Consider the following 16,054-nt stretch of genomic DNA (forward strand, 5'->3'; position numbering starts at 1 on the left):
CCCTGTGGCCCTAGATCCATAGGATCTCTTGCTAGATAGAGGGACACAACCTATAGTCCTAAGTCCAAAGGATCTCACATCTAAAGGGCACTATATGGCCCTAGGGACATAGGGTGGACTAATTGTCAATGTCGAAGCTCTCAGAGAGCCTTTGGGCCCTTAAGCTTATACATTGGTAGCCTATGGCCCTAAGGCCATAGGGTCTCATATCAAACTAGAGATGAACCGATGGTCTTAAGGATAGAGGATGGCCTAGTGGTCAGTGTAGAAGCTCTTAAAGAGCATTTGGGCTATTCAATGGCACCAACATATGCACTATGGTAGCCCTAGGTCCATAGGATCTCTCACTAGAATAGAGGAAAACATCCTATGGCCCTTGAACTTATACATGGACACCTTATGCCCCTTAGTCCTTAGGATCTCATATCATACTAAAGGGCACTCTAAGGACCTAGGGCCATAGGGTGGGACTATGTGTCAATGTAGAAGCCTTCAAAGAGACTTTGGGCCCTTGACTTTATAGATTGGTACCCTATGGCCCTAAGGCCATAGGATTTCATATCAAAATAGAGAGGAACCTATGGCCTTAAGGCTAAAGGATTGCCTAGGAGACAATGTAGAAGATCTCAATGGGCCATTCAAGGGCACCAATATATGCACTATGGTGGCCCTAGGACCATAGGATCTTTATTTGGAATAGAGAGCAGCCTACTCGAGCTTATGCATTGGAACCCTGTGGCCCTAGGTCCATAGGATCTCTTAGTGGAATAGAGTGACACAATCTATTGTGCTAAGTCCATAGGATCTCACATCATACTAAAGGGCACTCTATGTCCCTAGGGCCATAGATTGGACTATGTGTCAATGTAGAAGCTCTCAAAGAGACTTTGGGTCCTTGAGTGTATACATTGGTACCCTATGTCCCTAAGTTTGTAGGGCCTCAAATCATACTAGAGAGGAACCCATGTCCTTAAGGGTAGAGGATGGCCTAGGGTCAATGTTGAAGCTCTCAAAAAGCATTTGGGCCATTCAAAGGCACCAACATATGCATTGCAGTAACCCTATGGCTGTAGGACCATAGGATCTCTATTTGCAATAGAGAGAAACCTATGGCCTTTTAGCTTATGCAGTGGCACCCTATGTCCATAGGTCCATAGAATCTCTCACTGGAATAGATGGAAACAACCTCTGGCCCTTTACCTTATACATTGGCACCTTATGGCCCTTATGACCATGTGTCAAAGAGCCTTTCATCCCTTGAGATTATACATGGGTACCCTATGGATATCACATCGTTATAAAGAGGAACCTATGGCCTCAAGGCTAGAGGATGGCCTATGTGTCAATGTAGAAGCTCTCAAAGATCATTTGTGCCATTTACGGGGACCAACATATGCACTATGATAGCCCTATGGCCCTAGGACCATAGGATCTCTATTTGCAATAGAGAGAAACCTATGGCCCTTGAGCTTATGCATTGGCACCCTATGACCCTAGGTCCATAGGATCTCTCACTAAAATAGAGGGACACAACCTATGGCCCTAAGTCCATAGGATCTCACATCATACTAAAGGGCACTCTATGGCCCTAGTGCCATAGGGTAGACTCGGTGTCAATGTAGAAGCTCTCAAAGAGCGTTTGGGCATTGAGCTTATACATTGGTAACCTATGGCCCTAAGGCCATAGGGTCTCACATCATACTAGAGAGGAACCCATGGACTTAAGGGTAGAGGATGGCCTAGGGGTCAATGTGGAAGCTCTCAAAGAACATTTGGGCCATTCAAGGGAACCAACATATGCACTACAATAGCCCTAGGAACATAGGATCTCAATTTTCAATTGAGAGAAACATATGTTCCTTTAGCTTATGCATTGGCACCCTGTGTCCCTAGGTCCATAGCATCTCTCACTAGAATAGAGGGAAACAACCTATGGCCCTTTACCTTATACATTGGCACTTATGGCCCTAAGTCCATATGATCTCGCCATTATACTAAAGGGCACTCTATGGCCCTAGGGCCATAGGGTGGACTAAGTGTGTATGTAGAAGCTCTCAAAGAGCTTTTGGTCCCTTGAACTTATACATTGGTACCCTATGGCCCTAAGGCCAAAGGGTCGGTGTCACATCATACTAGAGAGGAACCCATGGCCTTAAGATTAGAGGATGACCTAGGGGTCAATGTAGAAGCTCTCAAAGAGAATTTGGACCATTCAAGAACACTAACATATACATTATGGTAGCTAGTATGGCCCTAGGACCATAGGATCTCTATTTACAATAAAGAGAAACCAATGGTCTTTGAGATTATGCATTAGCACCCTATGGCCCTAGGTCCATAGGATCTGTAAGATCCCCAATTTTTGTATCTCTTCTATAAAAAAAAAAAAAGCTTTCAATATCTATTCTACCAAATTTTGACTTAACACTAGGTTGGTAACCTAACGGGACAAAAAAGTGTCCTTTCAGGGTTTTGGAAAAAACCTCCAAAACCATAGTAGATCCACTCATTTTGTAAAATTTTTTCATGAGGTTATAGTTCAAGGCCTACTACCCATGGAAAAAATAAGAACCTTGTAAAATTTCTCATCTTTTGGTCACACCAAGCCTTCAAAGTTGATGGACCAGTACATTTTCATCAAAACAGTCATTTCTTACGTTTTGTTGCATAAAAATAAGATTAGAGATTTTTGTAGGACTTGAGATAAATTCCCTAGTTAACTTCAATGGGTTGGTGATCAGAACATATGATTGCTTCTCACTCACTATTTTTTGTTTTGCCAAAAGAAATAGGTACAAAAAAGTTGAATTTTTACCATTCTGCAAACCTATCATCAAAGTTTCTATAGCCACGCTCAATACAAATAATATATGCATGTTTTCTTAGTTCCCTATTGTCCTTTAGGTTCATAAGGATCCATGGAGAATGTCAAAAGAATAATACATCTCTTACCAAGGGGAATCTTGGGGACAAAGATGAAGTGCTAAATACAGCAAACATGAAAAAACTGGGTTCAACATTATGAGTTGTAGAATCCCATAGAAATTATTCAATATCTAGCCAAATTTGATACTTATGACTAGATATGGTTACTACCTACAAAATGCATGTAGTTTTCACAAGAAACTGACAATATTGAAAAAGCTATACTTGATATACTAGAATGTTTAGTTTTCTTCTATAATTGAAAAAATCAACCATCGTTGTCTACTACGCAAAATAGGGTATTAGGTGCCCCAAAACTCAAGGAATATTAGCTTTATGTTACAATATGCGACATAGAAAATCAAAACTGCATTTGGATATCATGAAAGTCACCAAAAAAATGATAGAAGAGCTAAAATTGGCTAAAAAATAGGATTTGATAATTTTTGTAATTTGGTCATAACTTACAACTTTAACATTTATTTCTCCCTAGAAGCATCAGGACATGTTGAGGACTACTAAAGATAGTTCTCTAGCGTTATAGACCTCACAAACATGAATTCTAGGGTGGTATAGTTGCAAAAATTTGAAAAAAGCCAAAAACAGAACCCGTTTTTTCACATAGTTTAGGTTGTGAAATGTTGTGCAAGGACAAGGTTAAAGATGGAATTGATATTCCAAAAAAATGTCGAGTTTTTTTCAGCTCATGAGACAACTTTCTAGACAGATAGCACCTCAAAATCCATTTTGAAACCCTTGACATAATTCAAGGAAAATGGTCACTTAATAGGACATAAAAGTGTCCCATTACCAACCTAGTGTTCAAATGCTTGATTGACAGTATTGGAAGGTTCTAAAGTAAAAAGCAAGGTTGTTCCATGTTCCGGTAGGTTAGACAGACGTTTGGTTCAGTTTTGGAAAATTTCGCTATTTTTAGCTTTTTCATGCTTTTTATGCTTTTAGGTGCTTTTTTGCAAAAAGCAAGGTCGGATCCTTGATCTACGTGTCCCGACAAAGCTATGGTTCAATTTTATAAAAATATTCTTTTTAAGTGCTTTTCACTCTATTTTTAGCTTTTCATGATTTTTAATGCTTTTTAGTGAAAAGCGAGTCTGCTTTCTTATTCAAGTGGACGAGGAGAGCCCTTGGTTCAATTTTAGAAAATTTTGCTTTTTTCTATTCTTTTTACGCTATTTTTAGCTTTTCGGTGTTTTCGAAAAGCAACGTGCTTTTATGATGACCTGAGCATAAAAATATTAATTTTAGTCAATTCTTTTTGCAAAAATTGAATGGTAAGTGGGAGAGTTGATTGCCAAAACCTGTGCCATATTTTTAGAAAAGACTCTAGTCTTTTCCCAAAAGTTTGCAGCTAATCTAGGCTGAGAGGGGATGCTAGTAGCTTGCCTTGGGCATCACTCTGGATTGTTGCAGTGCCTATAAATTGACAGGGAGTGCTCAAGTTTAAGTGTCGTCTTTGCGTCTACTACCGCAAGGCTATACGTATCTATCATACGGACTGGTGCAAGCTCTTCATCACCATCTCCATAAGCTCTTCTCTCTCTCTCTCTCTCTCTCTCTCTCTCTCTCTCTCTCTCTCAGGATACTCTCGAAGGATACTGTCTCTCTACTTGCTTACTATCTTCTCTCTCATTTCATGGTGTACGCGCTCTCCGGAAGCTTTCGTGGTGAATACCTCTACGTAGCTCTCATCACCTCTCTCTTGCGGCAAAGCAAGAAGCCTTTCGACAGCCCCTAATCGGTTCTAAAGAACAGTGAGAAGCTCTAAACTCCATAGCCATCATCTCTGTGTGTGTGTGTGTGTGTGTGTGTGTGTGTGTGTGTGTGTGTGTGTGTGTGTGTGTGTGTGTGTGTGTGTGTGTGTGTGTGTGCGTGCGTGTGTGTGTGTGTGTTTTTTTTTTTTTTCTGAGTAGTCACCCTCTCAAGGATTGTTTTTTGCATACAAGTGCATGTATGGATTAACCGAGTACGTATGAAGTTGACCCATTCCATCATGTTTAACACACAGATTTATGCACATGATGCGTTTACGATTACGTGCGTGCATAAAAAACGCTTTTCGTTTCACGTCATATAGACGGTAGGAACACTGGTTTGGTCATAAATCACAAATCGTTATAAATCAGTCCGAACCCTTTATCACAGAGATAAAACACACCATTTAGAATATTTTCTCTCTTTGATGTCATGTGAAAAACACGCACGAGCTAAGAGATATGATCAAAAACAACTTTCTGTCCACTGCACAACCAATTTTTTTGGCTCCAAGCTCCTTGGAGAACCACTATATAGATTCATCGGATGGGAAAACCCACTTAACCAATTGAAAAACTTGATGAAAATTGATGATAAATATATTTAGGTCTCCTTTGTCACTTCGGGAATGCGAGTTATTTAATCGTTCCATAACCGGTTTTACCTACACGTGTAGAGGCGCTACCGGGGGGGTACCATATGATCGTGAGTTAACCGAGCTGTTTTATATGTTTTATGGTTTGTTTTGGTGATTTGATTTCAGCTATTAGATGGCCATAAACTTATGTGAAGGTATACGGTTAGACATCCAAAACCACATAGGCAAATACGATTAAAGTGGTTTTCTTTTGGGGTTACCATTTGTTGTGAGAGTACGATATGGGTGAAGTGATGTGATAGAGTGTTAGTCTATATTATGGATCTGATCTTAATGCATTGGTTTGAGGTCAAATACTCTCATTTGCATGTTTTGCATGCTCCCAAAAATGCCAAAAAGTTGTTTTTTGCATGTGTGTGAAGTTATGGTTTATGGTTGACCTATAGGTGGGAGCTGTTTTGCATCATGGTTATGGTGATGCAATTTTATCATATGATGTATAGGAACTCATGGATTGATGTGGATGCCTCATATGCATGGTTATGATTGCTTCCCACCTTTCTAGGTCAAAACTAGCTCTATGTGCTAGAGAGGTGAAGTGCAGATGTGATACATGCGTGGTTGAATGTTGTCAAAATTTGATTTTTATATCATGATTAGTTTCTAGTAAGACTCCTTTTATGAATGAAAGAATCATGTCTTAAGACTTACATGTGTATGGACTCCAATTGATTGCAGGGGATAGGTCAAACTCCAAGTGTGGGAGTTGGTTCAGTGTGATTATGATTCATGGTTAAGGGCTGAGATTCCCTTATGGATTATGGTTGATATTCTATGGTGTAAACCGGTATGGCTCATGGTTTTTTTTAGATATGGTTATGCTGCCGAATTTTTTGCAGGAATGTTATGTTCTAAACTGGTTATGCAGGATTGGTCATGCCTCACCCGAGTTGGGTGGAGTGCTCGCCCGTGTGAGGTGATTGGATTATGGTTTATGGTTTTGGGAATGGATCATGAAGTGATCTAGATGGTTTATGTTAGACGTATAAGGATAGAGACCCTGTCCAGTCTAACTGCTTAGAAAAGATTTTTTGTGCATATGGAAAGTGCTATTGTGATTGGACTCATGTGTTATGTTTCTCATGGCAGTGTCGCTACAAGACTAGGATCACCTAAATTGCTTAGCCTTAGCCTAAAGGGTCATTGACCTGGGGCTTTGCTGGATCGGGGTGTTGCCTAGGTCTTCTTCTTTTTGTTAGGTTCATCTACACGGTTAGTGCATCGGGGGTTTAATGACCTACACGGCTGACGCGTTGGGAATTTTGCCTTGTCTTTACCTAAACACCCAGTGCTAGGCATCAAAGAGGCGTGGCACCTAAATTGGTATGGTTGGCGTTGATACCCTACCACCTACTGGTACTTGGGATCCTTTCAAAGCTCGGGTTCATGGAGGGAGGCAAAGCGGCCTCAGCCTATGTCTGGCTTAGGTAGGTTGGAGGTGTTTTGGCTCACTCCTGGCGAAGTGAAATTCTCTCTATCCGTTGCAGAGCGGAAGTGGATGGGTGGACCAGTCGATCCCTACACAGGGTCCCGTGCTCTGCTAGTTATTTTGTCATAAAACTTTTGATGTTATGGTATACCCAGATTTTTGTCATTGCATTAATACATGGTTGCCTATTTTATTTAGATGGGGCATTTAAAGATTCTTTGTTGTCATTTTCTCATGTCTCTGTGCACTCTATTTCCCCCTCCACTATATTCTCTCTCTCTCTCTCTCTCTCTCTCTCTCTCTCTCTCTCTCTCTTCTTGCAACGTAGTGTACACATATATTCACCCTCCACAATGTTAAGACTCTTAATTGACTTTCAAAAATGACAATAACTCGAGGGTTACAGCTAGTGGGAAACAGGGGAAGACCAAGCTCGGACTAGTGAACTTTACCAAACTTATGAAGAGTCATAGGAAGATGGAAAGGATTTACGCAATAAAGCTTAAGCCTAAGGAGAAGAAGATAGATTCACATGAACCCAAATGGATAACAGAATTTTGATGATGTAGTTCTCGAAGAATTGTTGCAGTTACCACCCAAGCGTGATGTTGATCATGCAATAGAGAGTTGCTCGTAGACCTTACAAAATGTCAGTACCTGAATCTGCGAAACTTAAAGAGAAATTAACTCAACTTCTTGAACAAGACTTCATTCGAACCAGCGTTTCTCCATGGAATACTCTTGTTTTCTTTAATCAGAAGAAGGATGGTACTCTATGTCTTTGTACGATTATCGTGGATTGAACCACGCAACAGTCAAGAATAAGTATGCAATACCAAGGATTGATGAACTGCTTGACCGATTACATGGAGCTTCTACCTTCACAAAGATTGATATTAAGTCAGGGTATTACCAAATCCAAATCAAGGAGGAGGACATACCAAAGACACGGTTTAATACTCGTTTTGGATATTATGAATTTACAATTATGCCTTTTGGACTTACTAATGCTCCTAGAACTTTTAATCGTCTTATGACTGACGTCTTTCGTGATTTTATTCTTGTCTTCTTTGATGATATCGTGGTTTACTCAAGAAACAGAGAAGAACATGAACAACATGTGCGGCAAGTACTTGAACTTCTTCGTTATCGGGGGATATGTGTTCGCTACGTGAGCCGGGCAGGCGCCGGGCCTCTGGCTGTGGGAGGTGTGAAAGAGAGAGAACAAGAACAACTGATGTAACTGAATCTGGAAATCACTGTAATCATCAATCAATTGATTAATGCTTGAGTACAACTTAATCCTTAGCCAAGGCGGGCTGTTAACAGCACCGTCACTTGGATCATCTGCCCACTAGGAGTTTAAGCTCCCGCTTTACAGAATTAACTGGACCGTTAACGACACAGGACTTATCAGAATGTTAAATCAATTTCTAGGTGATGACGGTTATGGAAATTTTCCTCATGTTGCTTCATCTGCTTCAAATGCCCCGTAGATTCTGCAGTCTTCAATTCTGCTCACTACCTCAATCATCAAGCTTCAGTAGTTATTAATTATCCTGCTTTGTGTGCATGCACTTACTTATCTGTCATTTATGAATTTTTATATCTCCTCTAATCCATTTGCTCTGATCTCCTTTGGTCCTCCGACTCTCTTTTTCTTGAGTACCTTATCTTGCCGGAATCTGCTTATCTGCTCTTGCCAAGCATCCTTTCCCTTGCCGAAATTTGCTTATCTGCTCTTGCCAAACTTCACTCTTTACCTTGCCGAGATCTACCTTACCTTCTCTTGCCAAACTTCACTCTTTCCCTTGCCGAGATCTTCTTACTCTTGAGTGAGAGAGTTCGTAGCTTTTCCGATTCAATTGTGAGCTTGAAGCCGAGCCTAGTTCCTTTATGCCTCCTCTTGATTATGGCCGAGAGAGGGAGAGAACACCGTGTTCTTGCTCCTTCGAGTCTTGGCTTCCTCTTATGGCTCAAGGTCCTGAGAAAGAGAGAGTGAGAGACTTTTCCTTGCCTTGGCTTATGAGAGAGAGAGAGAGAGAGAGAGAGAGAGAGAGAGATGCTTCCTCCCTTGGCTCCCTTCACCTCCTCGGCTTCCCCTCTTCACTCATTTTCCTGCTCCTCCTTAATTGCCTTGCCTTCGTTCAAGCTTCCCTCGAGCTTACCTCCTTTATCTTGCCTTCGTTCCCCGTTTTTTTCTTCCACCCCCTCTTGCCCTCGTTGGCTTGCAATCCCCGCATGCAAAAGGCATCGTCCTATTATTAGCCAATAGCGCCACCGCTACTGACGTGGCAAGAATCGTCTCTATGATGTGGCAGGGTGGGATTTCGACCGGCACGGAATCGCGCGGGAGCAGCTGCAAAATTCTACGCCATGACATGCTGATTCTTTCTCGTCACAGGGCCTCGCTCGTCTGAGTAGTCCCCTGGCCATTGCGAGCAAAAATGTCTCCCTCCACCCTCTCGTTTTCTGTTGCACGATGCCATGTCCCCCTTTTTCCTTTTGTTCACACGCTTAATAAGGTATTGGGCGGCCATTCAGTGAGCCTTTGGGCGGGCCGCCATTGTTATGTTGCTTGGGCGGCCGACTTAATGGCTTGGGCGGGCAATCATTGGCCATTTGATTGTCTTGGGCGGCCATTGGGCGGCCCTATGAAGGGCATCAAATTTGGCATACATATCGGCTAAGCATCGCTGCGCTTCCTTCATAGGGCGGCATTGGCGTACATGCTAGTCAAGGCAATGCAGTAGGCATCAATTTTGGCATACGTATCGATTAAAGCATCACCAATCACCACATCTTTCTTCAGCCGCCCTCGATTGACAATGTCATCGTGAATTTTATTGTCCGTAACAGCATCTCGAATAATCCCGAAATCACCCAACTCAGCAGTGTCGCGACAATTGACAGTGGATTCTGCCTGTCAAGCCGTAAATCCCATTAGACTTCTCAAACTGCATAAAATGCATACAAACTCTGCTAAGGCTGTAAATTTCTAGATGGCGCTCCGACAGAGGCGACCGACCTGGCACGGAACCGGCCCCCGGGGAAACTTAAACTGGCGATATCTTGGCAACCAGAACTCTGATCACTGATATGTAAACACCGATGCGCTCCACAAAGTGAGCACTTCAGGCCCGTGCATTCATTTCATTTATGTCACCTCAGCTGCAGTTGCCCAATCCGGTACGGATCTGCAATCGACTTGAACTTTAAACTGCCATAACATCTTCACCGTAGCTCCTATCGACGAGCCGTAAAGACAGGCCGGTAGAGCACTTCAAGCACTGCAGTTCTAGATCATAATATCCCATCTGTGTTCACTCTAAGCATACTCCTTTTTGGAATCATTAAGGCATATGTTGGCCCTTGTAAGCCGCATCTGGCATACATTAATCATTAAACTTGGCCTGTTAACAAGCCCTCATCACTGACCATTAATCAAGTAGGATTTCAATAAGCTTAGATTGCATTTCTCTGCTCTTTTTCTCATCATGGCAGCGGAGCTGCACGACACCGTCAAAATAAACTTTATGCCAAACGTAGAAAATGCACCTTCTTTACTGACTAGGTGGAATATTTGGGATTTATTGTATCTAAGGATGGTGTTTCTACTGATCCAAGTAAGATTGAAGATGTTATAGCTTGACCTATACCAAAATCGGTACGAGAAGTACGTGGCTTTCTTGGTTTGATAGGATGGTATCGTACATTTATTGAAGGTTATGTTAAAATTACATCTCCATTGACTAATACTCTTAAGAGAGCTAAAGTGTTTACTTGTAATGAACATGCTCAAGCTAGTTTTGAGAAACTCAAAGAAGCTTTGGTGAATGCTCCAATACTACAGCTTCTAAACTTTTCAAAGACATTCATTGTGCTCAATGATGCAAGTGGACAAGCAATTGGTGGCGTTCTGTCTCAAGAAGGAAAACTAGTAGCTTATGAATCTCGTAAGTTATATATACATGAGTTAAATTATCCTACACATGACTTGGAATAATTGGCCGTTGTGAATGCTCTTAAACTATGGTAACATTATCTTCTTAGAAGGAGATTTGAACTACATACTGACCATAAAAGAATGAAGTGGATCTACACCCAACCTGACCTTAATATGAGGAAATGAAGATGGATGGATTTGTTATGCAAATATGATTTTGGAATTTAATATAAACCTGGGAAGGAAAATCTTGTGGCCGATGCTTGAGCAGGAAGAGTATTGTAGCGGTTGTCACAACCTCTACTACGTTTTTATTTGACCTTATTCGAGAAGGTATGACTCGTGACCCGTATTACATAAAAATCCGCTACTTGAAAAGCCTAAATAATCGCACAGAGAAGCAAGAAAGAAAAATCAAACGCTTCCATGTTGAAGGAGATGACTCCTATGAGACAAGATCTGAAGATGGACAACCACCATAGAGCAGCTTGCCAAGGTCAATGTGGATGGCCTCAAAAGTTCGTGTGAAGGACTCTATTGGCTCCCACTCTACAAAATTGGATGGAAAAACATCTCCAAACATGAACAAACAATGAAAACCTTATAGACATCAAAGCAATATATATGGAAAAATAACAAAATATACAATCCAAAAACTTGACAGACGAGTGAAATTACAGTTTGCAAGAAACCTCGATGGAGCCACTACTGTCTCTAGCTTCAGTTGTGAAGCAACATACACATGCTACACATTTGCAAGCCAATTTCCATCATGGGTTTGCTTAAATCCATGATCTTTCCCTTTTAATGGTGTTCTCAAAAATCCATGTGTCTCCTTGAGACCTTGTGTGCACCTCTTGAGCTGGGCTTCATTGTCACCCATATCAATTATTTGAACTCCATTGTCACCCAGCATCCATTGTCGTCTTGTACATTGCTACATGAAATGGAGTCAATGACACTCCCAGGTCGTCGAGTACCTGATGATGCCATGGAAAAAGGTGGCACAACCTGCATAGAAACACTTATGATTGACCTATGCACATCCATGCTCTCAGCTGCACAAAGAGCAAGATTCTTGGTGGTGCCCAAAGACACTTTAAGTCACTTATTGTTGTATTGCTCCACTTGCAAGTTGGCTTAATGGGAAATATAATGTTGCAAATCTTGAAAGGGAAGTAGATCCTCCCTAGAGAGGTTAATGGAGAAGGAGCAGTAACCCGGTTGAGGAAAGAAAGAGGGAAAATCTAGCAAAAGGATATGCTACAAATATTTAGTTTTAGGTAAAGGTGGTTTGTGAGGGTCATGGAGTAATGGAGAACTTCATCTTAAGTAGAATGCAATGAGCTTGAGGAGGGAAAGGAGGTTCAAACTTCTGCTGCAAAGCTTTTGGGAGGGAAAAGTGAAAGGAAGGAAAGAGAAGCAACTTTTTGAGTGAAGAGAAGAGAGAGATAGTACAATAGAGAGAGAGGGAGGGAATGATTAGCACGTTTTTGGGGGGACCCCTTTTTATGAGAGAGGGGGGGAGAAACTAGTAGCCACTAGAGAGAGAAAAGATTGGTTTTTACCCATCTGTATAGAGAAAAGTTCAGCTTTTTGGATTTATAAGAGATTTTCTCTTTATATTTTATAAAAGAGCACAAGTTTGACCACTTACTTTTAAGCCCTGCCATACCCACCATTTTACTCCACATGGCATCCACCCATTTGTCCCTACCATAATTTCCCTTTAAACCCCATGGCAAATAAAGAGGCCCCCTAAGATCCCACTCCGTTCCTAATGTGAGCGGCTCGTTGTATCCCCATTGGCTATTCTATCCTAGAAGGATATCCTCTAGGTTTGTACTTTTGACTTGCAATGAACATGAGCATATTTTCATCCATCGTATAATGATTTTTTATTTGTTTAGAAGTGTATGAAAGTTGTACATCCTCATATGATCTTACCCAAGAAAAATAATCCCTAATAGTATATGCGACTCCTTTAGGCTCTCTCCCATATGTTTCCAATTGCTCTTTATAATAAGAAGTTGGTGGAAATTTTTTTTGACTTGTGAGTGCCTCTATAGGCTATGTATATTGAACAATAGTCCTATTGTCTTGAGGTAAAGGAGGTTGTTGGCCCAACATAGGTTGTGGCTTATCTTCCACTTGTGCTGTGTTACTTGGGTCTATTTGGTACCTCAATGGTGATGGAAAAGGTTCCACCCATAGAGGTGCATATGGCCTTTTCCTCAAGTAATTTTGGTTGGAAAAAACACTTATTTGTCTCATGGTTGGTGTATTTCTTCTTGATTCCACACCACTTCAATGCTTTACATATATTTACCTCTTGTGGTGATTGTTGTCGTAGATTTAGATTTTGTCGATAGGTTGGTTCATCCTTCGCATCACTTCCTCAACCACTTGATCATTATTTGGTGTGATTGAAGTAGGAGCACTACATTTTTTTGATGATTCATTGGTGGTTGGAGAGACATTCTAATAGTAGTGTCTCAATATTTCAATACCTCCTCGTAAATTTTGTAATTGTCAAGTAGATACAGACTTCTCTAGTGACTTGCTCGAATGTGGTGCACACCATCGCAATCCATCTTCCATCAGATCTGGACTCCAAATTAATCATCCTGGTTACTTATGCAATAGTCTACTCCCAAAAAAAAATGGATTTGGGCAACTTTTTGCGAATCAAAAGTAAAATTTAGTCTCTGCTTTGCGATTTTTTGTTAATTTTTAATGTTTTGCTATTTTGAATAACTTTTTTTTACTTTTTACTAAATTTGTGTCTTTTGGAAAGGTTGTTCCAAATGGTATCAGCTACCTACTACCCAAATCTCAGTCCCAAATCATAAAAAGATACATAAATTGTGATCCATGTTTTACCTCACTTTGGCATGAAATTTGGTCAATTGTTTGTCTATGCCGTGTACAGGCTAATTTCCAACCTTTTTGAATTTGGATCCCTTAAATTTGGAAAACCCACAATTTTAGGTGAATTTTCCAAGCTTGTGTAGGTTTTATGTAATTTGTTGATTTAGAGAGTGTTTTTGGTGTCTCCAAAGTTTTAGACCATGTTGCTTGGAAGCACTCTCAATCCCAGCGTATCAATTATTGGTCAAATTGTCACATAGGTTCATGGATCGTGATCCATGTTCCTCCACCGAACAGGATGAAATTTTTCAGATTGATTTTTGTGAGTTTGGTGATCCCCTTTTGCACCAAATTTTTGGGTTTTGATCAATTTTCAAGCTCTGACCATCAAATTTTCTAGTTTTTAGAGTTATGGTCTCTTTAACCAACGTATGATTTTTGACCATTTTTGCCCTGAACTTCTAGGCTAAAATTGATGAGTAGCTATTACTTAGCCTACTCCTAGGTGTTGAAATGAATCTACGGACCAAAATAGACAAAACAATGCAATTTGAAGGTGAAATGGATTGTGGAACAATACTTTCAAAGAATCGAGAAAATTGCAGAATGAAATGCCTTTTGAATGGCACTCACAACTCTCTTTGCCTATCAAGAGTAGATCTAGCAAGTCCTTGACTCCTAGCTTCTACCAAGCACTAAACCCTGTGTCTAGCTGCTTCATTCCTAAGGTGTAAACGGAATGGTAACAAAATCTTTGGAATAGAAGGCTACAAATATGACTAGGTCACTCACCACCTAAGCATCATTCCTCGGCAATGGTGGCAATGTTAGTGGGTCGTCGCGAACGTCTTCAGCATAGCTGTCTCGCACTAACATAATGTTAATACTCAGGGAAGTGACTCGGATGGGGCATGAAGACTCTTTTAGGGTGTCAACCTCAAGAAGTGAACCTAAGAAACTAAGCTATCATCAGCACTTGTAAATCTATCACCTCTAATTTAGGAAATATGTATATTTCTTCTCTCACTACTCTTGGTCATTACACCATTTTGTCGATCAAATGAACTGGTAAGGTAAAAAAACTTTAGAAGGAGCTATAATAGTCCTAAGGACACTATCCTACAAAGTTTGGAGGTCATTCAATAGGTACCAAAATCCCAATCCATCGTGGTCCAGGTCCTAAAAATTACAACAAAACAATTCTGATAGGTTGCTAGGAAGACTAACACTTTCATATGGCCAAAATGTGTTAAAACAACCATTTTTGCACTCAAAATTGTAGATTTATCTCGCAAACAAGTAGTCACAAACCATTGCAAAACTAAGAATGATTATACTTAAACAAAAGAGCAAGCAACAAGGAACATGCACTTTATGTGATTGAATTTTGATTTCCAGAGGACGAGAAAAATGAATTACAATTTGCTACAGAGTTGCCGCTCACAATCATATGTACAAAGCTCTTCCAAACATTAGATAATGTTATTGTGATCCTTTCATACTAGAGATTTTGAGCTTTATACATAGGGCTTCTCATTTGGCCATGGCCAGCTTCCAAGGCTTGTCAGGCTCAAAATAAAAGAAACACATCTTAGAGTGTACAAAATGCCCAAAATGCCTCTCAATCATGATGTCTCTTTTATACAAAGACTTTTTGGAAAACTAATATGAGTATAACAAAATTATGGGCATTGGGGTGGTGTAGTCGGCTAGGAGGGTATTCCTTAAGTATTTCTACCAAACAAGGGGGATGAGTGAGAGCTAGTGGATAGTTATTGCAAAGTACTATAAAGGCTACTTATTACCACCATATTTTTGGGATTTCTAACTCTGGCTAAAAAAGAATTATACACACCATTCAGCTAAAACCATTTAGCACAGTACCAAATTTGGTGGCATATTACCACAAAAGATTGGTATTGTGTAACGTAGTAGTAAGTGAATGATTGTACAGGTAGTAGATAGTACCAAAGTTGGGTAGTATAGAGTATCAAATTTGGTACAACAAACACTATAGAGTATCAAATTTGGTAGGACCAGTACCAAAGTTTGGTAATATAAAGTAACAAATTTGGTACTACAACATTCATCTAAAAACAAAAAAGAACAATACCAAAATTTGGTACTACAGTAACACAGTAGTCAGCTAAACACTATAAAGCATAGTATCAATTTTTGGTACTATAGAGTACCAGATTGATAACATAGTAATAGCATTAGAAAGCGTTGATCACCTGTAAGATTCTATTCAAGAGAATCAAAAATGTTGTCAATATGGTTGGAATTGTAGTTGGGATAAACATTGTATAGCTCCCGTTCTACTCACTTCCTTCTTCATATGGCATATTATTGTAGTTGTTTTCATATATCATTGAGGATAGTTTAAAGTGGTTATGCAGGCCACGGATAGCCTCCATCGAGAACCATATGGATCTAACAAGATGGGAGTGGA

The sequence above is a fragment of the Adiantum capillus-veneris genome, chromosome 27 (genome assembly GCF_014529385.1).
Source record: "Adiantum capillus-veneris isolate H3 chromosome 27, ASM1452938v2, whole genome shotgun sequence".
Taxonomy (NCBI): Eukaryota; Viridiplantae; Streptophyta; class Polypodiopsida; order Polypodiales; family Pteridaceae; genus Adiantum; species Adiantum capillus-veneris.